Here is a 26,666-nt window from a genome sequence, read left to right on the forward strand (position 1 = left end):
AGCTCACAGCTTAATTTCCTCCTCATTTTCTTTTTCAGAGGCTACTGCGCTTTGCTTATTTGTATAACAGCCACTTCCTCTTAGGCTTCTAGTTTTAGGCACTCCTAATACCAACATTCATTAAAAAACTATAATGCATGAGCCCTTGGTGATGCATTTATTTTTAACCAGTCAACCAGAGGACATATTAATTCAAAACAAAAAATATTTTCTAAATAGTCCAGTAAAGAAAATTATATGAAGCTTTTGTATACATGTGGGGTTCCTTCTCACAGGTTACCAAATCAATGAGCAAGTTAATCTACACAGAAGATGTGTTACCAGAAATACACACACACACACACACACACACACACACACACACACACGTAATCAGCATGCATTTGTGGTTGGGACAATACAGATTTTCAATGCTTTATAACCAGCAATATCTCTTGATGATATCATTTCTGACATTTCTTGCTGGATATTGGTCAGACATCATGTCTTCATTATCTATTGGGTATCAAGTGTTTCTATTGGGTATCAAGTCTCAATATTCCATTAAATCATTTCTCTTGGTCATTTTTGTCGATCACTGATTTGTTTTCTGTTATTATGTTATTCTTTGGCTATATTTAATTTGGTGTCACCTTCATATATATATATATATATATATTTGTTGTTGTTGTTGTTGTTGTTGTTGTTAAGGCAATTGGTTTAAGTGACTTACCCAAGGTCACACAGCTAGGGAATATTAAATGTCTGAGGCTGGATTTGAACTCAGGTCTTCCTGACTTCAGGGCTGGTGCTCTATCCATTGTGTTATCTAGTTGCCCCCATCTTCAGATTTGTCACTGCTTTCTGGGATGCAGTAACTAACAAACCCTTCCCTGACAACGATGGAATGATGCATCTTACTGCATAGACTATGGCTGCAATCCACCACAGATAATCAGGAAAAGTTAATTGAATTCTGTGGGCTGAGATTAAATGCATTATTTTCATTATCTTTTTCTTGGTGATGCATCATAACCCCTTTTTTGGACACATCCACCTAACTTGGGCTTGTGATATTCCTTAATGTCTGTTAAATCCCTGGTTGTCAATTTATATCATTAAACCCGTTTTTGGTAAATTGGGCTCTTCACCCACAATACACAGGGATTGTAGAGGGACTAGGGTAGTAAGTTTGTCTATGTCTTCTGATATTCCATGATTGCCATGCAAATGAAGCCAGGGCAAGAAAAGATTAAATGAAGTAGACAAAACTAAATGCATTCTACATGCTTATATTAATCAATCAATATATGTGTTTAAAATGGTGACTCTTATGCTTCATTCTGATCACCTCCAAAGTACTGATCTCTATACTTTTGCATCACAATTTTCCTATTCTGTTCTCTAAATATAGTTTATGAATCAAAAGAAAAGGAACATTTTCTGTGGCTGACAATGCTTATACAAGTCAAGCTACTTTACAAGAAAGTTTATAATTTTAGAGACAGAAAAAGGAGACAGATAACCTTAATGAATGACAGAGTGAAAGGGTAAGACACATCAGAATTTGGAGGGTTAGGCTTGATATACTTTTGTCATTCATTTTCCATATGAAGGAGCAAAGTATTTCCCTTTTATGACTTGGTTTCCTTATTTGTAAAATAAAGGCATGGGATGAGGTGAATTTTGTGGCCCCAACATTTTATCTCTCCAAGAAGAAAAGGAGTATGATATTAACTGATTTCAGAGTAAGAAACATCTGGTTCAAGTGCCACATTTGAGATTAACTGGCTGAACAGTCCAGTTCAAGTTACCTAATTTCTCAGAATTTACTGAGAAGAGTAACCCAAGACTGACTGCTTCTTAAAATGACTTATACACAAATTCGGCTTGCCATCTTATATTTCTGAGAAAAATAAATCATGTAATCCCATGTTCTGGACAACTTTCTAGGCTTTAACTGTAGAATAGTTGTTCTCTGACCAATAAAATCACAGGAACTGGATAAAACAAAAGATACTTGATGTTTTCTCCACTTGCCACAATCATGGTGATGACCCTGAACCAACAAGATGAAGTTATATTGTGCCTTTTTTAAGAAAGGAAAGATTTTGTGCATTACATTTTAGAAAGGTTTTCATTGATAAGGGGTTAACATTTTAAAATCTTTAGTGATTCAAGAGTTTCTCTTCAACTGTTTGGGAAATTCAGTTGTGTGGAAAAGCTCATTTCCCATGATGATTTCAGAAATCTGAATTGCTACTGTACATGTTGATTGATCTGTTTATTACTTGGGATTCACTGCATAATGGAAAAATCCACTCATCTCTGAATTATGTAGGAAATAAGTTAACAGCCAAGGATTTTCCCTCCTCTCCCCTCCCCTTTCTTCCCCTCTCCTCTTCTCGCCTCTCTTCCCCTCCCTTCCCTTCTCTTCCCCTCCTCCTTTCCTTTCTCCTCTCCTCCCTCCCCTCCCCTCCTCTCCTGTCCTTTCTTTCTTTTTTTTTTCTTTTCTTTTCCTTTTATATTTGCATTCCCAGTGGCTAGCACAATGCCTTTTGCAACGCACCACAGGTACTTAATGAATTTTCAATGATTGATGAGTTAATTGAAAATGCCATAGAGGGCAGCATTCTGGCTGGTTTCTTCCCCCATAATTGGCACCCCTCCCCTACTCAGTCTGTTTAAGTTTATTTTATCAGTAACATTCAGGCAGACTGGCAGCCATCATGAATTTGAGAAATGGGTTAAACTAGTGCACTTCTGTTCACTCGCTGTTAGATTTAAATTAGCCCAACAATGAAGGCTGAGCTGCAGCAACACTTATAGGGTTTGTGCAGCTGTCAAGAGCTGTGTTGAGGGTGGGAGAAAGTCTTGGTCCAACTTGTCTTACTGGCTCTTTGAGTTTGTGAAACTCTCCTTTTTCCCCCTGGAGGCTGAATCACCTTACTTAAGGTTACATCATGTGTTGGGGTGATAATGCCAGGAGAAACCTAGAGTAAAGGACATTGAAAGGAGCTTTTGTGTATCTGTATTATCAGTCTGACATCACCCTTTTGGGGGCTTATTGAAAAGAGTAATTCAAGCCTCACTGAATCTTAAGGTCATTACACAAAAAATCCACCCATCAGTTTTTATTTCAGAGAAAAATAAATCACATAATCCAGAGCTTTGGCAGACCAGGTATCAGAATCTCTCCATTTGAACAGCAAGTGCCTAATAAATTGGAGAAAGGCAGACCAAGCACACAGTCATTCCCTGTGTGATGTGGTTTTAGGGACTCTGCCAACATCTCTGTTACCTTCATATCTCCTCCTCCTTTACCTGTCAAAGCATCTAAACTTCCAGCATTCAGGGTTCATTCTTTTGACTAAGCATTGTAACTCCAGGGCTCTCCTTTTGAAAAGTAAAACTTATTGAAAGGAATGAGACTTTGACTCCTCCCCTCACTGACTGGCAAACATTTTTGGGTTCCTTCTCTTTTAGCACTCCACTTATAATGCCTACAACTATAGAATCTCAGAGTTGGAAGGGTTCTCAGAAGCTAGTTTAATTCATACCTGAATAATAAATTTTCAATAATGGGATTCAAAGCAACTGTTTTTAAAGCATACATTTTGATAACTATTTTCAATATAAATGATTTGTTTTATAATGCTATTTTATCTTATGTACATAAAATATCATTCTGAGGTTTCTATAGATTTTGTCAGATTGTGAAAAGGGTCTATGATACAAATTAAAAAAAAAAACACGACTGAACATACTTGAAAAAATAGTCAGTCTTTGAAGACTTCTAGTAAATAAAGGATGTTATAACATAGAGTCAGGAAATCCTAGGCTTAAGTTTCCACTTGTGACTCATATTGGTTATGTGACCAGGGGAAATTGACTTACCCTCTCAGTGTCCCAAGCAGCTTTCCAAGACTAGGAATCCCAGAATAGTTGCCAATCGCCATTAATAGAGAACATTTTCTCACTTGAAGCTTTCCATACTAAAGAAATCACAGGTTCTGGCACAGTAATATTCACCAAATCTCAATTAATCCAGGGACTAATTGTAAGTAATGTGAAAGCATACTTTGTCCCTTTCAGCAAAGGGGTAGTGGAGTATGATTGTAAGATGAAGCCTGTAGTTTCAGACATGGCCAATGCTTTAAAATATTTTGGTTCACTAAACTCATTTTTTATTATCTTTCTGCCTCAGTTTCCTGAACTTTATTTTATTTTATTTTTAAAAAATTTTATTAAAGCTTTTTATTTACAAAACATATTCATGGGTAATTTTTCAACATTTACCCTTCTGTTCTAAATTTTTCTCTCCTTCCCCCTACCTCCTTCCCTAGATGGCAGATAGTCCAATACATGTTAAATATATTAAAATATGTGTTAAATCCAAAATATGTATAGATGTTTATACAATTATCTTGCTGCACAAGAAAAAATCGGATCAAGAAGAAAAAAACTGAGAAAGAAAACAAAATGCAAGCAAACAACAGAAAGAGTGAAAATGCTATGTTGTGATCAACACTCAGTTCCCACAGTCCTCTCTCTGGGTGTAAATGGCTCTCTTCATCACTGAGCAGCTGGAACTGATTTGAATCATGTCATTGATGGAGCTATATCCATCAGAATTGATCATCATATAGTCTTGTTGTTGCCATGTATAATGATTTCCTGGTTCTGCTCATTTCACTTAGCATCAGTTCATATAAGTCTCTCTAGGCCTTTCTGAAATCATCTTATTGGTCATTTCTTTTCTTTCTTTCTTTTTTTTTTAATAGCTTTTTATTTATATGCATGGGTAATTTTACAGCATTGGCAATTGCCAACCTTTTGTTCCAATTTTCCCCCTCCTTCCCCCCACCCCCTCACCTAGATGGCAGAATGATTACTGGTCATTTCTTGCAGAACAATAATATTCCATAACATTCATATACCACAATTTACTCAACTATTCTCCAATTGATGGGCATCCATTCATTTTCTAGTTTCTTCAATCCTCTACAAATGCCACAAACATTTTTGCACATGTGGATCCCTTTCCTTCCTTTAAGATCTCTTTGGAGTATAAGCTCAGTAGAAATACTGGTGAGTCAAAGGGTATGCACAGTTTGATAACTTTTTGAGCATAGTTCCAAATTGCTCTCCAGAATGGTGAATCCTGAATTCATTTGTTACAAGAGTTTTTATAGTCAAAGTAAGTCATAGGGAAGTGACAAAAGACAGTACAAAAACAGAACACCAATAAACATTTTTTAGGACATTTAATGGATAGCTTTAAAGGAGCCTTGGAAGAGCTGTATGAATTGATGCAGAACACAATGAAAAGAATCAGGAGGAAAAAAATTATATAAAAAACCCCTCTTGGGAGCAGCTAGGTAGCTTAGTGGATAGAGTACCAGTCCTGAAGTCAGGAGAACTGACTGGTTCTCCTGACACTTAACATTTTCTAGCTGTGTGATTCTGGGCAAGTCACTTAACCCCAATTGCCTCAGCAAAAAATAAAATAAAATAAAATAAATAAAAAACCCTCATAAATATACCTTTCAAAGTCTTAAGAACTCTGATCAATGCAATGATCAACCCTGACCATATACAGAGGAATATACCTACCTGTAGATAGTAGGGTTTGGGTTACATTTAGAATGTTGATTGTGCTGTATATTTTTGGACCCTTATAAGGAAGGAATTAGTGTTGCTTGACTGAGCATATTTGTTGCAGAGAAATTAGATTTTTGCTATCTGAAAAAAAATGAATAAAAAAAAAGACTACTCTTCTCCCAATGAAGGCATGTCCTAGTCCTTCTCTGGCAGCTTATTCCACTTAATTTGGCTTTAGTTATTGGTAAGTTCTTCCTTATATTCAGGTTAAAAATTTCTTTTTTTGCAGCATCTATTCATTCCTCCTCCTTCTGTTCTCTGGCATCAAATGGGGCTAGGAAGTCTAATTCTTCTTCATGGGGCAAATACTTAGAATACTTGAAAATAGGTATTGTGTCCTTCTTATCATTTTAAGTTCTCACCATTACTCTTATTAAGGCTTGAACTTGAAGTCCTTCACCATATTGACTGTTCTGCTCAAATGTCCTTCCTAAAATGTGGTGGCCAAAATAAACATAACCCAGATGTGATCTAAGTCATTGTAGTGTGCATACCACCTCCTTTTCTAAGTCCTAAACACTATACCAAAGCTCAAGATTAAATTAGCTCCCCTAACTCATAGGCCACACTATTGATTCTCAGTGAACTTACAATCTACCAGAAATCCTGTTTTATTTTCTAAGATGAATTGCTGTCTTATCTCCCTTACTCTTTAGTCTATATAGTCTATATATACTCTATAGTCTCTATAAAATAAACTCTATATTTATTTTATGTAGGCATTCAGTCCAATTAAATTTCATCTGATTAAACTCAGTGTATCAATATTGTCTATCAAGAAGTATTTGGATTTTGATTTTGTCATTCAACTTGTTATTTATCCTCCCTAGATTTATATTATTTGTATATTTTATAAACATGCCATCTTTGTTTCATCTGAGTGCTTGATGGAGAGCTAAGGGGAATCCTTGATGGAATTCACTAGAGATGTTCTTCCATGATGACATTAAAACATTATTGACTACTTTGGGAGGTCAACCAAATAAATAGATATGAATTCAACTGAGTGTAATATTAGCTCTTCATCTTGTCCATAAGGTACCATTAGAAACTTTTAAAAACACTTCACATAGTCACAATACCTAAAGCATTTTCTTAATTTAGTCTAATATCCCTGTCAAAGGAGAAAATAAGATTAGTCTAATATGATCTGTTCTTGATGAAACTTTATTGACTCTTTGCTATCCCTAATTACTTTTTTTTGCATATTCATCATACCTTTAATAATATATTTTAAAGTTTTACCAGCCAAGCTCATTGGTCTGTAATTCTTTCCTCCCTTTTTTGAAAATTGGACCCTAGTTTTCAAGCATCATCTCTTCTATTTTTGACTGTTTTCTGTCCTTTCCCCCTCCCTTCCTTCTTCCCTTCCTTCTTTTCTTGTGACTCAATTTCTCCTCAAAAATAGTTTTCTTTTACAAAGTAATGAAGGTTGATACTCTAGCTGGGAAAAACTGTAATTTAGGGTAGCATTACATATCTTAGATTTAATCACCTTAGGATCAATAACTCTTGTAGCCTTCTGGTGAACTTGGAAGCCTTGGAGTTAATGGGTTTGGTGGACTTGGTAATCTTTGGGTCGGTTATTTTGGCAGTCTTGATATCAATGGATTTGGCGATCTTGGGACTGTTATGGCATTATGACTTGTTTGGGTCCATAAATTTTATGAACTGGGGACTGAGCACATTAGACTTGGGAACCATGATGCTAAGTTCCTTGTTGGTCTCACCTGGAGGCAGCTAAGTGGTGTAGTGACTAGGACCTTGGACTTCAAGTCAAAAAGACTTAAGTTCAAAGCCAGCCTCAGACACTAGCTACATGATTCTGGGCAAATTACTTAACTCTGTTTACCTCAGTTTCCTCAATTGTAAAAACAACCTTTGAGTGTTGTTAGGAGTATCTGTCTTATTAAGTTTATGAGGCTTATTCCTAAGAGGAAACTTATTAAGTATATAAGTATATGCTTAGCATAATGCCTGGCAAATAGTAGGTGCTATATAGATGCTTATTCACTTATTCCTTTCTTTCCTACTTCTGTGACTGATGGCTTTGGCGTGGTTGGCATGTTACTTCTTTTATTGATGCTATTAACATCATTTAGTCTACCTTATTCAGTCACCCTTCCTCTTTTTTTCCCAATGTAATTTTAAAGCTCTTTTTTGGATGGTCTTTAGTGTTTCCTGGCAGTTCCACCTCATTCAGACCTTTATTTTATTTCTTTTTAAGATCATCTCTCCCCGCAAAAAATAAAGTTACTTACATTTTTCTTCTTACTATAATAATAGTTAGAATGATCTAAGTAAGAAATCCTCATGTGATTCTCTTAGTATCACCAGCATTCTGAACATACTAAGAATTTAATAAACATTTGTTGAATTGAATTAAATAATACAGTACCCCAGAAAGGAAGTCATCACCAGGGGCACAGAGCCATAAAGGAACAGATTTCAAGTATCATAGAAATAACTATTTCACTGTGACTTTTCCCCATCACCATCATCATCATTAGTTTTTAGCCCAGATCTATGATTTAATTGGTTTAGAACACTCTCAAGAGGAAAATCTTCTACCACTACAGACACTCAACTGTTCTGCAATTTAAAATCTTAAGGAGTTGCCTAGAATTCTGAAAATTTTAATTTTGAAACCTATATATATCATAAGTGGGATATGAAACCATTTTTCCCCCTGACTCTGAGGCTGGTCCTCTTTCCACTATATCTCTTCCTTCCCCCATTACTTTTGTCTATTATCCTACCCAGCCTTCCTGAACATAAATCTTGCATACTTCCCTTGAACTCTAAGCAGATTGCTGTTCATTGACCTCCTATTTATTTTGCTACTTGATCCAAATCCTCCTCTTCTGTCTCAAAATTCCGATGGGACCACACAGATCTAGACAATATGTAATTGATTACTGAGAAACAGTGATGGGCCAAATCACTGAATTCCCAAGTGGTTTAGATAATTGCCATTCTACTATAAGCAGAACTGACATTTTCTGGATTTGACCAAATTCCTTACTTCACAAAATTGCTCATGTCATGGAAAGTAAGATCAAAGAAAGAGCAAGCATATTTGAAACCATGTGAATCTGTCCTTCTATATTGTCTTTGGAGAATATGGCAACTGTTTCCTTAAATCCAGCTTTCTTCAATAGTGCCAAGGAGTATGTTTCTTAACTATTAGTTTTAAGTTAAAGACATGGATTTCAAAGCCTTCCCAGAGAATAAAATTTTAACTCAGACTGTTATAATTATATATGTATGTAACCCATCTGGCTAAGCTAATTCCCCATTTCCTTGCTGGTGGTCTTTGTATTGACCCCACATCTGAAGGTTTTGGGGAGGAAAAGCCTTATGGCTCCAATTGCTATAAGGTAAGAGAGAGAGGAAGATATGACTGACCTCTGAGCCTGAAAATGCCGATACATAAAGATATTTATTTGTATTCTGAGAGATTTCTGGGAGAAATGCAGGAGAGAGAGAGAGAGAGAGAGAGAGAGAGAGAGAGAGAGAGAGAGAGAGAGAGAGAGAGAGAGAGAGAGAGAGAGAGAGAGAGAGAGAGAGAGAGAGAGAGAAGGAGGGAGGGAAGGAGGGAGGGAAGGAGGAAGGGAGGGAGGGAGAGAAAGAGAGATGGAGGGAGGGGAGGAGGGAGAGAGGGAGGGAAGAAGGGAGGCAAGAGTCAAGTTGGAGTTTTGAGTGGCTGGTGGAGGAATCTCCCTAGAGTTATTTCTAGACATATGGAAAAGCTAGTCCCCAACATGTCCCTTAACTTTCATCACCTGCAACCCAAGAGACTGCTAAAAATTAGATTCCTCACTGGTGAGATCATTTTTTCTTCTTGGGAGATAAGCTCGCTCACTTCTGAAGAGCATATTTAATTTACTCTTATGTATTTACTCATCTACCTATAGAACTTTTCAGATTTCTGTTTATTGCTTTCTTTGATCCAAAAAAAAAAAAAAAGTGTCCTAGTCATTTGTATTTTTTTTTTAATGTAAACACTGTTTAAAGAAAGAGAGCCAAATTTAAGCTAAACATTTCCCTTACCCTAAGAGTCACCAGAAAATATGACTTAATCTAATTCCCTAAAAAACATCATGCCTTTTGACTACCACTATTTGAAGTGTTGTAGATATAATTTTAGTCCTCTCTTGGAGGTAGGAAAGCGAAGCATTGAGCTCCCAGTCTCAAATGGTATGTATCCTATTATTCTTCTAATAGGAGTATATCTACAACCCTTCTTCCATTCTTCATAGATAGAAATTTCAGTCTCCATATCCCAGATCAGATATCTTCTTTCCTCCCTCTCTCCCTCTCTCCCTCTCTCCCCCTCTCTCTCCCTCTCTTTCTTTTCTTTCTTTCTTTCTTTCTTTCTTTCTTTCTTTCTTTCTTTCTTTCTTTCTTTCTTTCTTTCTTCCTTCCTTCCTTCCTTCCTTCCTTCCTTCCTTCCTTCCTTCCTTCCTTCCTTCCTTCCTTCCTTCCTTCCTTCCTTCTTTCTTTCTTTCTTTCTTTCTTTCTTTCTTTCTTTCTTTCTTTCTTTCTTTCTTTCTTTCTTTCTTTCTTTCTTTCTTTCTGTCTATACCACATGTGAGGTGTGGTATTTTATGCTAAATCCATCCATATCTTTATTATATTAAGTTGAGAGAACATGTTCAATGAACTGACGGAGATAAAGTTTATCCTAAAGAAAGCCAATTTTCTTTTTCAGTGGTGATAGAAAATGGCATGTATGTGGTGCAGTGGATAATAAAGTGGTGGCCTTGGGAGCAGCTAGATGGCACAATGGATAGAATACTAGTCCTGGAATCAGGAGAATCTGAGTTCAAATGTGACTTCATATATTTAGTACTTCCTAGCTGTGTGATCCTGGTCAAGTCATTTATTCCCAACGCTTCACAAACAAACAAATAAATAAAGTTCTGGGCCCTGAGTCAAGAAGACTCTTTTTCTCTAAATTGAAATCTAGTCTCAGATATTTACTAGCTATGAAAATTTGGGCAAGTCACTTAACTCTTTTTGCCCCAGTTTCCTCATCTGTAAAATGAGCTGGAAAAGGAAATGACAAACTACTCCAGTGTCTTTACCAAGAAAACCCCAAAGGGATTCACAGAGTGCACACTACTGAAATGAATGAACAACAAAAATGATAGGGAAAAAGTGTTGAGCCTACTTTAGGAAAACCTAGCAGTGCCTTAGAAATCTCCCTTGCTGATATTCCCTAGTTCTAAGTGAGATGGGATTTTAGGTGATCTTTGCTTCTGACATAGTCTATGGAACAAGTTTCATCTCTGAGCATTGATTACATTGATTAGGTTTATCTGCCAGTGAAAAACATGTTCCTTTTTGCTACAATCTAACTTTCCTCCATTGGCAGCATATGCTAACAAGCAGATCTCCTTAGTGGCAAACTTCTTTCTCCCCACAACAGCTGAAAGATGATCCTCTCCTGGATATTGATTAGCTGTTGACCCAAGTCAAACACAGGAACGCCAAAAAAGAGGCCTTTAGACTGAAGATAAAAAAATCAAACCTCTGCAAAGATGGGATTCAGCTTAAAAAAGACATTCTGTAAGAATATCACTGCTCTAGTTAGTCTCAGAATCACTGAACCCACATAGGAAATAGTACTGTGAACTTTATAGTTAGAATGTATTATATGAGAGCTACTGATATTTATAGAGATGACTTCCTCATAGATGGCTAATATCCATGCTCAGCACTATAGCTAAAAGGAATCATATATGTCAGGGCAGTTGAATATGTGGCATTAGTACATCTGTGCTTAAAACCATAACGAGAATAGGGTGACAAAATATTGTCCATGGATCCTGATCACCAGAAGAATATTTCTTTTCTTTTTTTTTTTAATATTTTCCCTCAATTATGTGTAAAAACAATTTTAAACATTTTTAAGCCTTGAGATACAAATTCTATCCTTCTATCTCTCTTCCCTGAGACTGTAAGCAATATGTTATGGATGTATAAATATATAAAACTTATTTTCATATTAGTCTTTATGTGGAAGAAAACTTGAACCAAAATAAAAAAGAAATAATTAATATAAGAATATAAATAATATCTTAAGTGAAAGACTTTATGCTTTGGTCTATATTCAGACAATGTCCATTCTTTCTCTCAAGGCAGATAGCATTATTCATCATGAGTCCTTTGGGATTGTCTTTTTTTTGCCTCAGTTTCCTCAGCTGTTGAATAAGGTCATTAATGTCACCTATCTCCTAGGGTTGTTGTAGGAATCAAATGAGATAATTTTAAAGTGCTAGGCACATAGTAAAGTAGAATGTTGCTGTTTAGTTGTGAACCAGAGTACCTCAACACTATCCCTGGGGTTTTCTTGGAAAATATACTGGAATAATTTGCTATTTCCTTCTTCAGTGAATTAAGGCAAAGAGAGGTTAGATGAACTGCCCAGGATAACATAGCTAATAAGTGTTCAAGGATGGATTTGAACTCAGTCTTCCTGATTTCAGACCCAGTGCTCTATCCACTTTGCCATTCAACTGTCTCCAAACTAACATAAATGTTATAAATGATGGTATTGCTTCATCCTTGTCTTTCATATATTTTCCCCTAGGTAAAAAAATTCCCTCTTATGGTTTTACATGTAAGTGGGTACCAGAAGAGCCAATAACTGTAGATATTAAATCATCTTTGCTGTAACCACTACTTTGGCTTCCCTAGCCTTGTAAAGATTAATCCAGTCACATGAGAATAGTTTCGAGATGCTATGCGTGTTCCTTCAAATTTGCAGTACTACTGACCACATTTATGAATGGCCATTTTATCATCTTCTAGCTACCTTCTCCAATGATTCCCCTCATCAACAGGTTAAGAAAGTCAAAACATCTGTTGCAACAGATACATGCAGAATTCTACCACAGGCCCATATTCCCATGAAGAAAAAACAAACAAAAAAGAAAGGCAGGGCTTATTCAATTTCTTTTATGTTTAATTTATATTAGGGAACTGCTTGATTGTCATTAGAACATTAGACCAAAGCTGATTTCCTTTGCATCTTCTGTATTGAGACAAGAGATTATTAATTTTTTGTGGTCGTTACTAGTCTTATATTGATGAGATTTTTTCTTAGCTTTGGGAATGAGTCAAACTCAACAGTTTTGGTTATAAATAAGTCATGGCAATTATTTTCATTTCAGTGATTCTCAGACTACCCAGAGCAGACTGTCATTCTTAGAGACTATGTTTTAAACTGATCCTCATTTTTGCAATGGTATGATGTTTTACTTTCAGTCTAACCCTCCCTCCCCTCCCCCTCCCCTGCTTTCTTGAGACTTATAACCTTGATCCAGAAATGCATAAAAAGAAGTAGGTAGCAAAGTAAAAATGAAGAAATGATCACATTCATCAAATCACAGGATTATTTATGAATTTAAATGTTGGAATTAGATTTCAGAGATCTTTATAGGGAAGGAAACCTAATCTTAGAAAGCTCAAGGTCACATAAATCACAAGAAACTGCATGTTAAAGTTTTTGATCTTGGGGGGCAAAAGATGAATGCCCAGTTCTTTTCTCTGGCTCAGGATGGGATCAAGTGAGCCTTTCTCTGCTCAGTTTGAGAAGGTTTGACACAAAAGGTGGGATTTCAGGAATGTCTCAATGAAGCAAAGAAGCAGATCAGAGGAAATTCAGATGTTTCAGACACACTTGCTATTTATTGTTTGGAAGAAAGTTTGGACAAGACAGAAGGACAGAGATTTAGGAGTTTTAGCTAAAATGCATAGAGAGGGCAAATGGAGCAACAAAAAGTGGGCCACAGCTGGGGAATTCATAATCTTTTTAAAATCAAAGTTTATAATAGAAGTAGTATGTGAATCTTGGCTTGACCACTTACTCCCTGTGTGACCTTGGGCAAAGAATTTCTCTGTGGCACCACTTCCTTATGTATAAAATTGGGGAGGGGTCTTAAAGAGGAAGGAATTGGACTAGATAGCTTTTAAAGTCAGCTCAAAATCCATGCATTCGAGATCCATTGACTTATAAAGAAGGATCCTAGCATCCTATGCTATGAATTGCTAATGGTTTACAAAATGCTTTGTAGACATGGTTATTTCTCATGTTCCTAGAACAGGATTTCTCCTGGGGTTCATAAGTTCAGAGCATGAAGAAGCTTTAGAAGTTATATCCTGAATCTTAATGGATTAGTGGTAGAAGGATCTGAACCTGATGCTTTCATGTATATTCCCCAGTACCTGAATTACTTCTTGGAAATGAACTAACTCTTTGGGGCCATGATGACTACATGTGTTCTTGATCTCACAGGGTAATGTGGGAGGTATGGGGGCCTCCAGTTATTCAGTTAAATTTTAGGTTATTTGAGAGTTCTTTCACATGCTTCTTTCATAGACCTTCACAGAAGTTGCAAGTATGAATAGATGTAGTAAACTACCAATTAAATATACTGTAATTCTATATTTACAAAATGGCTCACGGTGGCAATTTGTAGCAATTTTTTAAAAAATCGGGTATGTAACTTCTATTGATAAAAAGGCATTATGGGCCAGTGGGAAAAAATATGTGATCTAAAAGTAGAAAATCTGAGTTTGAATCCCCAGCCTGTAATTTGTTATCCATACTACATCTTGGACAAGTAATTTACCCTCTCTAAGATTCAGTCTCATCATTTATAAAATATGGAGTGAATTAGATGGCATTTGAGATTTCTTCTAGCATTAAATCTGTGTTACAACGAAAAGTCCTTCCTAATCACTGATCTTTGGTCAGCATGCTGATTTTTCCATCCCACTGATTCTTCATTCACATAGCTCTGGATTTTCTCTGTGCATTGACTTTTGATGTTACTGAACAAATTTGCCAAAGACATTTCTCATTTGGAACTTTTCTCATAAGTGTTTTTATGTAATTTTTCTACTCTCCTTGAAAATTCATTAGTGTGATGCTAAGCCTATATCTCTAGTGTATCTAATCTTCATCAGAAAGTCATTGTCTGACATTTTCCAGCTTCTATCTTGCTTTGTTGAGAACCAATGAAGTAGGCTGCTACAAAAGATGCAATATATTCATACCTTAATAAAAAGAATATTAAAGTTGATGCTAGAAGACTTGAGCTCAAATCCTGGTTTTGTCACTTAATATATATTTGATTCTAGAAAAGTCACTTATTGGGTCTCAGTTTCTCAAAAATTTAAAGATTAAAAAACTAATTGAAATATGAGGGAATTGGATGAGATATTCTGTAAGATTCCTTTTAAATTCTATCATAAATATGATGAGGAATTTTAGTTTATGTTGGACATTAGACAGTTCCTCTGTTGAATACTGAATTTTATAGCTCATTATATATGTAATGTACATAGACATATAGAGCTGGCATCTCAATTATTTGGTTTCTTCTTTTTCTCCCTTTAGGCACACAAAGAGAATATGGAAGGTATATCTTTTCTCTCAAAGCTAAAAGCCAGACTATCACTATTTCTCTTCTCACAAACACTAACCAATTCCTACCTTCATGTAGGTATGGAGGATGAAATAATCGATCTCCACCAATGAGGAGAATCCCATGTAAATGGGAATAGAAGCACGTATTATATAAAACAGGGGTTTCCAATCTCTTAATATGCTTCCTCCCAATTGATCCAAGAAACCTGTCAAAGGAAATAATTGTTAAATAGCTATATTATCCAATCAAAATATTCCAAAGTAGTAGTGATAATTTAAAAAAAAAAAATCATGGATAGGAGAAAGGTCTAAGTGGTTAGATTTTCTTCATGGAAACCTAATTGATTCCATTTTATTTCTTTTGGGAAAATGTTCATAAACTACTATATTTATTTCTTTTTCTAGTAAATAAAGGGTGCTGGAAAGTTTATTGAAACCCAAGGGATATAGGGGTCTAAAAGATTGGAAATGCCTATTACAGAGAATTATAAGTAACATACAGTATCATAATTAGGAATTAGATTTGATCCTTTTCTCCTTGGTTTAGTCATTAATTGAATACTTTAGCTCTTCTGAATTCAGCAGTTAGAGGGTTTTCTTTTTGAACATAGAAACAATTTGCTCCTTGACCAAACTTTTAAATTCTGTCCTAAAGGGACCCAAATAACTTTCCATGAGCTAGTTACAGTTGGCACCAAATAAACATTTGTTGACTTGAATGTAATTGAATGTCCTACCCATCTTAGAAGAGCTCTCCTGCTAAATCTCCCCCAGGGTCTGAGATGCCCTTCAATATGCCACGTAGCTGCTGAGGAGGACAATAGGCTGAAATTAAAAGAAGACTGGAGTTCCAAGACATACTTAAAGTTAACTATCCTCCTGGGGCTGCTCCTACAGATCATGACTAGATCCACATAAGCTAAATTCATTTTGATAGTTGCTTACCATAGTCAAATGAATCTGTGTAATCCACAAAAAATGGTAGCAAAGACCAAAAATATGGTCAAAGGGGAATGCTAATTGGTTTAGTAGCTGAAAACATTCCAACTAATTGTATTAGTAAGTTTAAAAATTTGGATTACCCATAAGAAAATGGGAAATGGAGGCACAAGAATTAATTGTGAATTGTTAGGCAATCTGGTTTTGCATAAGGATTGAACTTGAAAAGAAATGTCAGGATAAATTTAGTCAGCACTATTTGGATTCTAATCCTACCTTCAAGATATGATGGGATTAAGATTCTGGGTAATTTATCTAACCTCTCAGTAGTCCCTGAAAACTTGTTCAGGTTATTAAACTGCAAAGAAGAAACTGACTTTTTTTTTTTTTTTTTTTTTTGGCAGTAGTTGTTCCTAACAGCTCCCCACAATATTTAATCTCATATTAAAAGGAAAAAAAAAATGTTATCCATTAAATCCCTACCTATTATGTCCTTAGAAAGATGATTACTCTGATTACAGGGTTTGTTGCCCAAAAAGATCACTAAAAAGGGAAAAGAACTATATTTACAAAAATGTGTGTATCAACTCTTTTTTTTTTTTTTGGCAAGGAAAAGGAAATTGAGTGAATACCCAGCCATCAACTGGGGAATGGCTGAATAAATTATGGCATATGAATATAATGGAATATCATTGTTCTATAACAAATGATAAGCAAGATAATTTCAGAAAAGCCCGGAAAGACCTATATGAATTTAGTGAACATGCTAAGTAAAACGAGCAGAACCAGAACACTATGCATAATAACAACAAGATTATGTGATGATCAACTATGATGAACTTGGCTCTTCTTAATAATATGGTGATTCAAGGAAATTCCAATAGATTTGGGATGGAAAATGCTATTTCCAAACAGAAAGAGAACTACTCCATAGTATATGGAAAATGCAACACACCAACACATTATATATATATAATGTGTTGGTGTGTGTGTGTGTGTTGCATATATATATATATATATATATATATATATATATATATATATAATTATCTCTTATTTTAGCTAGATGAAAAAGTTGAGAAAGAGCTGATTTTAGAGACAAGAAGATTCTAAGTTCAAGTCATGCCTTAGATATTAACTAGCAGTGTGAATCTGGATAATTCACTTCCAGCCTTAGTTTCCTTATCATCAAATTGAGATAATAATAGTTCCTATTTCTCAGAGCTGTGATGAGAATCAAATAACATATCATGTGCAAAGGACTTTACAAATCTTAAAATAGTATGAGTGCTGACTATTATTATTGTTGCCATTATATGAATATCTTTCTGTGAGATGAGGAGTAGCAATGTTATTATCTCCATTTTATAGATGAAGTAACTGAGATTCAAAGGCAAAATAATTTGCTTAGATCACACAACGGATAACAGAACTGGGACTCTAACTTACATAAATCTTGTGTTTTTACACTTGTATACCTTTAACTCATGCTTCTTTCAGCCCAAACAATCACCCCAGTTTGTGATATTATTCATTGGCGTATAGATGGAGTTATCTAGCTTTAAGTAATTAGCTTTGGGAAAGCCTGCTTCAAAATGTTTCTGCCATGTACAATTTCACAAACTATACCTACACTCAATTGCTGGGTTTTATTATAGACCATCTAAATAATGTCAATATTTATATTGTGCTTCAAGGTTTACAAGTAACTTCAAATACCTGACCTTATTTGATCATTTTTCTAATCCTATGTGAAGGGCAGCTAGGTGGCGCCATAGTGCATAGAGCACTGAGTTTGGAATCACGAATTCTCATTTTCATGAGTTCAACTCTGACCTCGGACACTTACTAGCTATGTGATCCTGGGCAAGTCACTTAACTCTGTTTGCCTCAGTTTCTTATCTGTAAAATGAGCTGGAGAAGGAAATGTATGATATACTTTAGTATCTTTGCTAAGAAAACCACAAAACAGGGTCAAGAAAGGTGGCAAAAGAAGATGGATATGACCTAATAAAAATAATCCTGTATGGTATATGCTATTATAGCCCACAGATAAGGAAACTGAGACAAAGGGAGGGTCAGACAGCCATTAAGTGTCAAAGGAGGGATTTGAATCCAGGTCTTCCTTATTGCAAATTCAGCATAGTAACTACTATGTCATGTTGCTTTTTAAAACTGAAATAGAAAGATGGGGAAAGAGTATTTCAGGGTAATTGCCAGAAGATATCTAGATGCCTTGGACACAGCCAATGTCCCAATTCAGCACTGAGAATTGAAGTCAAGTCCTGACTACATTACTTATTTTTACTGAGAAATGCAAATTAAACAAAGGCTAAAGCATATCAAATTACCAATGGAGTGACAAATCATGACATTTGATAAAGGTCACAGGAACCATTTTCATGTTCACTTATCGGAAATAAATATCCACTGTACCTAGCACAGTGCTGCTCTGTGCCCTATTTAGGTTCTTAATAAATATCAACTCATAACAAAAGTAAGTTGATGATTTAACTTATTTTGGCACAGGGAAAATTACTGCTATTTATCTTATCGGATTTTTTTTTCATGTGCCTACTTTCATTATCTAAAAACATTGCCTGGGAGTTAACTTGAATTGAATTCTTACCTCTTCCATTCTGCCCCTCCCTCTCCTCTGTTTTATTCTTAACATTTTTGTTTGTACTTTTCCACTAGCATTTTCCTGAGGGGGTTGAACTTTTTAAAACTGATTTTCTTTCTGTGTTTAAAAAAATTAGGAAATTGCTGCCCACTCTGACTGCTTGGTTTCTTAGACTGCCCATTCTTTCAGAATGGCTGGGAGTACCAACTCTGCTTTGGAAATTCTTGACCAGGAGGCCAAGGGTTCTAAGACACTTTCTCCTCTTCAGGGATAAAATGATCTAGCAAAATTTGAACTGGTGGCATACATTCAAAATACAGAAGTTCATTCAGGTGATGCATTTTTTTTTCCTGAGGCAATTGGGATTAAGTGACTTGCCAGGAAGTGTCAAGTGTCTGACACAAACACAGCCAGGAAGTGTTAAGGATTTGAAAATAGATTTGAACTCAGCTCCTGGTGCTCTATCCACTGCACCACTTAGCTGTCTCCAGTTAATGCATTCTTTAGAAGCTAAATCTCCAGCAAGACTTTGGTTAATTTGCAATATTTATGTGACATCAGACTGGAGGAAGCTTTCAAGAGATTTCTGCTTTGGTAGAGGAATCCTTCAGCCCACTTAAAATCTATTTCTCAATATACTTCAGTAGAGGAATCCTTCAGCCCACTTAAAATCTATTTCTCAATATACTTCAGTAGCCTTGTGGCATCAGTGGCTACCCCAGCCTATAGGGATTTCTTCAGTTACCAGCAAAGGAGGCAATGACAGTCTTGTTTGCCTTACAGTTGAAAGCTAATATTTTCCACCCATAAACATGACTTCTGAATACAGAGCTTAGAGGAAGGCTTTTCCTTTCCAAATTAACCAAGTGATAGAGAGATAGAGTGCCAGAGTTGGAGTCAGAACAATGAAGGGACCCCTGAACTCTCTAAAACTCCTTGAAGAAGCAATTCTCCTTGAATCCTGCCTCTGTGGGATCCTGCCCAAGGGAAACAAGATAACAGCTTCATTCTGTTATCTAGGTGGGGCTGGAGAATTCCAACTCTATTGCAATTCTATTTAATTCCAGCTCAAACTTCACCCACCAGCCCCCATCAGGAGGGGGAGCAGGCCTCAGCTTGTAGCTAAGGTTTCTAATATAAAAGAGCCAATCTTAAACCCTTTCCTTGCAGAGGACCTAAAATGCCATGGCAAGGAAACTCTCTCTTTCTTCCTGGCATAGCAGCAAACTCTGCCCCCTGGAATGATATTCTTTTTTCAGAGTTGCCCTCTCTTTATCCTCACCTATTTCCTTAATGAGACTTTATGTCTCTCTGTCGGGATTTCTCTACTAGAAACTTTACTTCTCTGCCGGGACCTTGCCACTAAGGAATTCTGCCTTTCTATGCATAGCAAAGTCTGACTTCCCAATGCCTATAATAAACTTCTTTTTATCAGTCTAGCTTTTCAGGTTTGTAAATTCCTTTAAGAAGGATCTCTGTGCCATCAGAAGGAAGATTCCAACAACTCCCTAGCTTGCACCGGACCCTAAGGGGGTTTAGGGAAGTCAGACCTTTTTATTTGGTTCCCTGAACCCCCAACTTGCCACTAACCTCATCATTGAACTCTTTGACCACCAGGAACCCTAATCTCATCATTTGGTTCCCTGAATCTAATCTCATCAAGAAGACATCTTTACTGAGTTCAAATCTGGTCTCCAACACTAGTGGACCTTAATCCTTAAAATTGCCTAAGTTTCCTCATGCAAAAAATGAGCTGGAGAAGGAAATGGCAATCTATTACACTATCTTTGCCAAGAAAACACCAAATGGGGTCAAGAAGAATCATTTGTGACTGGAAAATGATTCAACAGTAACAGCATTACAAGTTTTTATCTCTGTGGGAGGGAGAAAGAAGATAGGGTAAGTTATAGGTAGTAAGTCAAATTAAATCAGGTTATAATAATAGCAGGGCAACTTTATTTATTTATTTATTTTTACTTGTATATAGCTTTATTTTTATTATTATTTTTTAAATAACTTTTTATTGATAGAACGCATGCCAGGGTAATTTTTTACAGCATTATCCCTTGCATTCACTTCTGTTCCGATTTTTCCCCTCCCTCCCTCCACCCCTTCCCCCAGATGGCAAGCAGTCCTTTACATGTTGAATGGGTTACAGTATATCCTAGATACAATATATGTGTGCAGAACCAAACAGTTTTCTTGTTGCACAGGGAGAATTGAATTCAGAAGGTATAAATAACCCGGGAAGAAAAATAAAAATGCAAGCAGTTTATATTCATTTCCCAGTGTTCTTTCTTTGGGTGTAGCTGCTTCTGTCCATCCTTGATCAAATGAAAATGAATTAGCTCTCTTTATCGAAGAGATCCACTTCCGTCAGAATACATCCTCAAACAGTATTGTTGTTGAGTATATAATGATCTCCTGGTTCTGCACATTTCACTCAGCATCAGTTCATGTAAGTCTCGCCAGTCCTCTCTGTATTCATCCTAGCAGGGCAACTTTAAAGAAGAAAAGATTCAGTAGAAGACAAGATGAAGTTGATTGGGGATAAAAATGGTTGAGAAATGCATTTGTTTTGCTTTGGTGATAGCAGTAGTGATGGTTGTAGTGGCAATAAGTGCGATGGGGGTGATTTAATAGTAATGGTAATGGCAATGATGGTGGTGGTGGTGATTGTTATGGTCTTAATGTTTGATAGGCATATGGTAGTCATGGTGGTGATGATGATAATGATAGTGATGGTAATGGTGCTTCAGTCATCTGCATCTGTATGGATCTCTTGCTTCTTTTATCGGGTGCTCTGGAGTCACTTCTCCCATTGGTTTGTCCCTTTACTTTCTACTTAGCTTCCAATCTCTGAAACAACCTGAATTTCCTTCAAAGTATAGGGATCATGACAATTTCCTCAATTCTCTGGCTTCATGGGCTAACTTTGAATTTCTTTGTTCTACAGTCCACATACTTGGAACAAAAGTAAACCTTCTGGAATTTCAAGTCTTACAAAAAAAAAAAAAAAAAAAAAAAACAAGACAGGAAAATTCCACAGTTCCTGAATGTTAATGAGTGGGTTAATAATGATTGTTTGCTTGCTCTTTATTAAATGCTGTTTCTATGCTAAGAATCTATGTTTCTTTTTTTAAAAACAACATACATAATCCCCTTTTAAAATCTAGCTTAAGGCATCTGTAGTCCTCTCTTCTAAGCTCACATTTCCAAAAGAATACAACCTGTTCAGAGACCTTGTGGTTGGTATCACTCATTCCTTAGTAATCATCAAATTTGCCTTCAGAAACAGCTCTTTTGCCTTGGTAATTCTCCAAACTTTTAAAATACCATGTATTCAAAAATACACCCACGACAATCCATGTTACTTGCTTTTGGCTTTATGATCTTTCTCACTATTACTCTGTCTCTCTTTTATTTCTCTCTCTGTATGTCTGTCTTTCTTTGTCCCTCTGTCTCTGTTTCTCTATCCCTCTTCCTTTTTTCCTTCATACCTCTTTCTAACTCTGCATTTCATTTTCTGCCTGTCTCTCACTTTATCTATCTCTTTCTCCTTCTATGGATTTCTCTTTTTCTGTCTGTCTGTCTCTGTCTCTCTCCCTCTCCTTTTTCCCTTCTTCTCTCTCTCTCTCTTTTTCTCTTTTCTCCTTCTCCTTCTTCTTCCTTCTTCTTCTTCTCCTTTTCCTGCTTCTGCTTCTTTTTCTTCTGCTTCTTCTGCTTCTTCCTTCTTCTTCTCTCTCTCTTTCTATCTGTCTGTCTTTTTGTCTGTGTTTTTCTCTTTCTCTGTTTCTGTCTAGTTATCTGTCTCTCCCTCTGCCTTCCTCCTTCCCTCCTTCTTTTTCTCTCTCTCTGTTTCTGTCTCTCTGTCTGTCTGCTTTCTTTCTTCCTCTCTCTCTGTCTGTTTCTCTCTGTCACCCCCCTCCCCCTCCACACACATACAGGAACATAGAATTTACAAATGAAAAATACCTTAAAAGCCATGATGCTTATCTTTCTCATTTTGCAGATAAAGAAAATGAGGCCTAGAGGGGCCTGGAGACTTCTTCCAGATGAGGCAGCAAGATTGTTATTTACCTCCTTGCCAGCAAGGGCACACAACATTATATCAAAAGGACATTATCCAGTGTGTATGTAGGACACCCACCATCACCACCATTTTTCATGAAATATAAACATTGTTTAGAATTCAAACTCATTGGAAATTATAATTCTCCTCAGTCATTCAGTCAAAGTAAAATAATTTGATTTTAAAAGAATTTTTATTTATCACAAAGTTGACAATATCAAAAAACATGAACATTTCTATATGCAAAGAATAGAAAAAATGTTATATGAAACCATGAATATCTATTATGGAGTGGTGTTTTTTTTTTTTTAAGCATGTATTAAATTTAGCAAGGTATTATCAAAACCACAATTCTTGTCTATATCTTTTCTTAATTTCCTTTGGTTCACTTGGCTCTTTTTTTTTTTTTTTTTTAACTACATTAACAACACCTCTACTCAATTCTACAATTCACCCTCTCTTAAGCAAAAGCCTTCCCTTGTAATTAATAATGATGATGATAAAGATAGCTAGCATTGGTTATATCTGAAAATGTACGTTTCATTCTCTGCCACAGTCTATTGTTTGACTTTAGAGGTAGGAAGTATTTTTCAGCATTGGGTCTTTTGTAATCTTGACTGGTCATTACATCGATGATGATAAAATGAATCATTTCAATGATAACCCAATGACTTGAATTTTCTACTTCAAATTGTCATCTTCATAAACTTATACTAGTAATGAAAATTATAAATGTTATGTTGTTTTACTGAAATTCAACATGTTCCCTTTGTTCATTTAATATAACAAGCATTTTTTGTTTTAATTATTTCTTTTGTGTTTTATCCCTAGTTACATTTGAAACAAAACTCTTTTTTTACATTGGTTTCTAAAATTTTTCAGTTCTAGGTTCAAAATAATTGTGGTCAATTGTACTACTGAGAAAAGCAAAGTCATTCACAGCTGGTCATCCCAGAACATTGATATGAACTTGTATATTGTATATTTCACTTTGTTCATGGAGGACTTTCCAGGTTTTTGGTTTTTTTTTTTTTTTAAGAGCATTCTACTCATCATTTCCCAGAGAATGATAATATTCCATCACAAACACATAGTTTTTTTTTAATCCATTTCCCAATTGATGAGCATTCCCTCAATTTGTAATTTTTTGTCCTGAGAAAAGAACTTCTTTGATTTTTTTATGCATATGAGTCATTTCCCTTTTGTTGTTGTTCTTTTTTTTTTTTTTTTTTTTCCTGAAACTCTTTTGGTATTCATGCCTAGGAGTGGTGTTGTTAGGTCAAATTCTTGCATATGTGAATTTGCAGCCCTTTAGGCACAAATCAAATCTTTTGATAATTTATCATCTGGGGTATGGCTCTTATTTTTTATAAATTTGACCCAGTTTCTTGTGTTTGAGAAATGAGGCCTTATCAGAGAAAATTGCTTCAAAATTCTTTTTACAATTATTATTGCTCCCTCCTCAAAAGTATTTTGGTACTAACAACTCCTTCCCCAACCTCCAATATGCCCTCTCTTTTATCACTCTCCCCTCTTCACATATCCCATTCCCCTTCTCTTTTTCTTGCAAGGTAAAATAGATTTCAATACCCCTATTGAATATGTTAATTTTCTCTTCGAGCCAGTTCTGATGAGAATAAGGTTCACTTTCTCCCCTTTTCCCTCTCTTCCCCTCCACTGTAAAATCCTTTTCTTGTCTCTTTTTTATGGCAGATAATTTGTGCCATTCCACTTTTCCCTTTCCCTTTCTTCCCTTAATTTCATCATTAAAAAAAAAAAAAAAAGATGTTATCCCTTCATATTCATATTGTTATATGAATATGTTATCCCTTCATATTCAACTCATATCTATGCCTTATGTCTGTCTCTTTTTCTTTCTCTCTTTCTCTCTCTCTCTGTTTCTCTCTCTCTCTCTGTTTCTCTCTCCCTCTCTGTTTCTCTCTCTCTCTCTCTCTCTCTCTCTCTCTCTCTCTGTGTATATATATATATATACACACACATATATATTCATTATAACTGCCATAGTAATGAGAATATTCTAATGAATTACAAGTATCATCCTCCCAAAAAGGGATGTAAATAAATAAACCTTATTAAGTTCCTTATGATATCACCTTCCTGATTATCTCCTTATGTTTCTCCATAGTCCTATATTTGAAAATCAAATTTTTCATTCAGCCCTTATCTTTTCATCACAAATATTTGAAAATCCTCTATTTCACTGAATAACCACCTTTTGCTGGATAGGTGATTTTAGGTTGTAATCCTAACTTCATTGCTCTCTGGACTATCATATTCCAAGCCCTCCAGTCTTTTAATGTAGAAGCTGCTAAATTTTGTGTTATCCTGACTGTGACTCCACTATATTTGAACTGTTTCTTTCTGGATGCTTGCAATATTTTCTCCTCAACCTGGGAGGTCTGGAATTTGGCTATAATATTCCTGGGAGTTTTCATTTTGGGATTTCTTTCAGGAGGTGATAGCTGGATTCTTTCAACTTCTACTTTACCCTTTGGTTCTAGAATATCAGGACAGTTTTCCTTGATAATTTCTTGAAAGATGATGTCCAGGTTCTTTTTGTGATTGGGACTTTTAGGTAGATCAATAATTTTTAAATTATTTCCCCTGGATCTATTTTCCAGGTCAGTTGTTTTTCCAATAAGATATTTCACATTTTCCCATTTTTTTGGTTTTGCTTTATTGTATCTTGATTTTTCATAAAGTTGTTAGTTTCCGTTTGCTCAATTCTATTTTATGAGGGATTATTTTCCTCAATGAGCTTTTGTACCACCTTTCCCAATTCATCAATTTTGTTTTTTAAGGTGCTCTTCTCCTCATTAGCTTTTTGTATTTTCTTTTGCACCACTCTCAATTCTTTTCCTAATTTTTCCTCTCTCTCTCTTACTAGATTTTCAAAATCCCTTTTGAGTTTCCATGGCCTGAAATCAATTCTTATTTTTCTTGAAGGTTTTGGATGTAGGAGTTTCAACTTTGGTATCTTCTTCTGAGTTTGCGTTTTGATCTTCCTTATCACCATAATAACTTTCAATGGTCAGAAAAGATTTTTTTGTGTTGTCTGCTTGTTTTCCTAAACAATTATTGGGCTTTTAACTCTTTGTTAAAAGAGAGGTCTGTTTTCAGGGTGGAGGGTGCATAGTTCCAAGCTTCAGGGATTTTGTACATTATTTTCAGAAATCCCTCTAGGAATCTAATCACAGGCACTCTCTTTTTTTGCCTTGGAGTTGTTAGGGGTATCCCTACCCCCTGTAGCTCTAAGATCTAGTGTGTCAGATCATTAGAGTTCTGCTTTGCAGACCCTGGGATTAGGGCCGGGCCTTTGCAGGAACTGCACACCAGACTGGTATTCCTGGGTCAAGAGTTTCAGAAGCCTTTAGTACTACTCTTGATTCAGAGGTCTCATCTCTCTAAAGCTGGGGTCCAGCAGAGTTTGGGGCTCAGGCTGGGAGTTTGGGGTTGAGGTCAGACAGGAATAGGGGATGCATATTAGGCTCCTACTCTAATTTCACAGACCTTTTCTCTTGACTTTCCATGCCCTCTTTGGTATCTCTGAACTGAGAGTTCTGGAAACTACCAGTGATTCTGAGTTTGTGCCAGCATGGCCTGCACTGGGATGGCACAGTGGACTCCCACCCTGATGTCATAGACCTTTCCTGCTGACCTCCTAAATTCTTTTAGGCTGAAAAATGTTCTATTCCATCTTTTAAGGTGTTCTGATGCTCTAAAATTTCTTTATAGTCATTATTTAAAGGCATTTGGAGTGGTTTTGGGGAGAGGTTGGGTGAGTTCCTGCCTTTATTCCATCATCTTGGCTCCGCCATCCTACAACAAGTATTTTGAAAGCAGACTACTTTCTTGGAATACAAAAACTAATAACAATGATAACAGCACTCTTTAACCTTGAGGAACTTAAATTTATTAAGAGATTA

The sequence above is a fragment of the Antechinus flavipes genome, chromosome 3 (assembly GCF_016432865.1).
Source record: "Antechinus flavipes isolate AdamAnt ecotype Samford, QLD, Australia chromosome 3, AdamAnt_v2, whole genome shotgun sequence".
Classification (NCBI taxonomy): domain Eukaryota; kingdom Metazoa; phylum Chordata; class Mammalia; order Dasyuromorphia; family Dasyuridae; genus Antechinus; species Antechinus flavipes.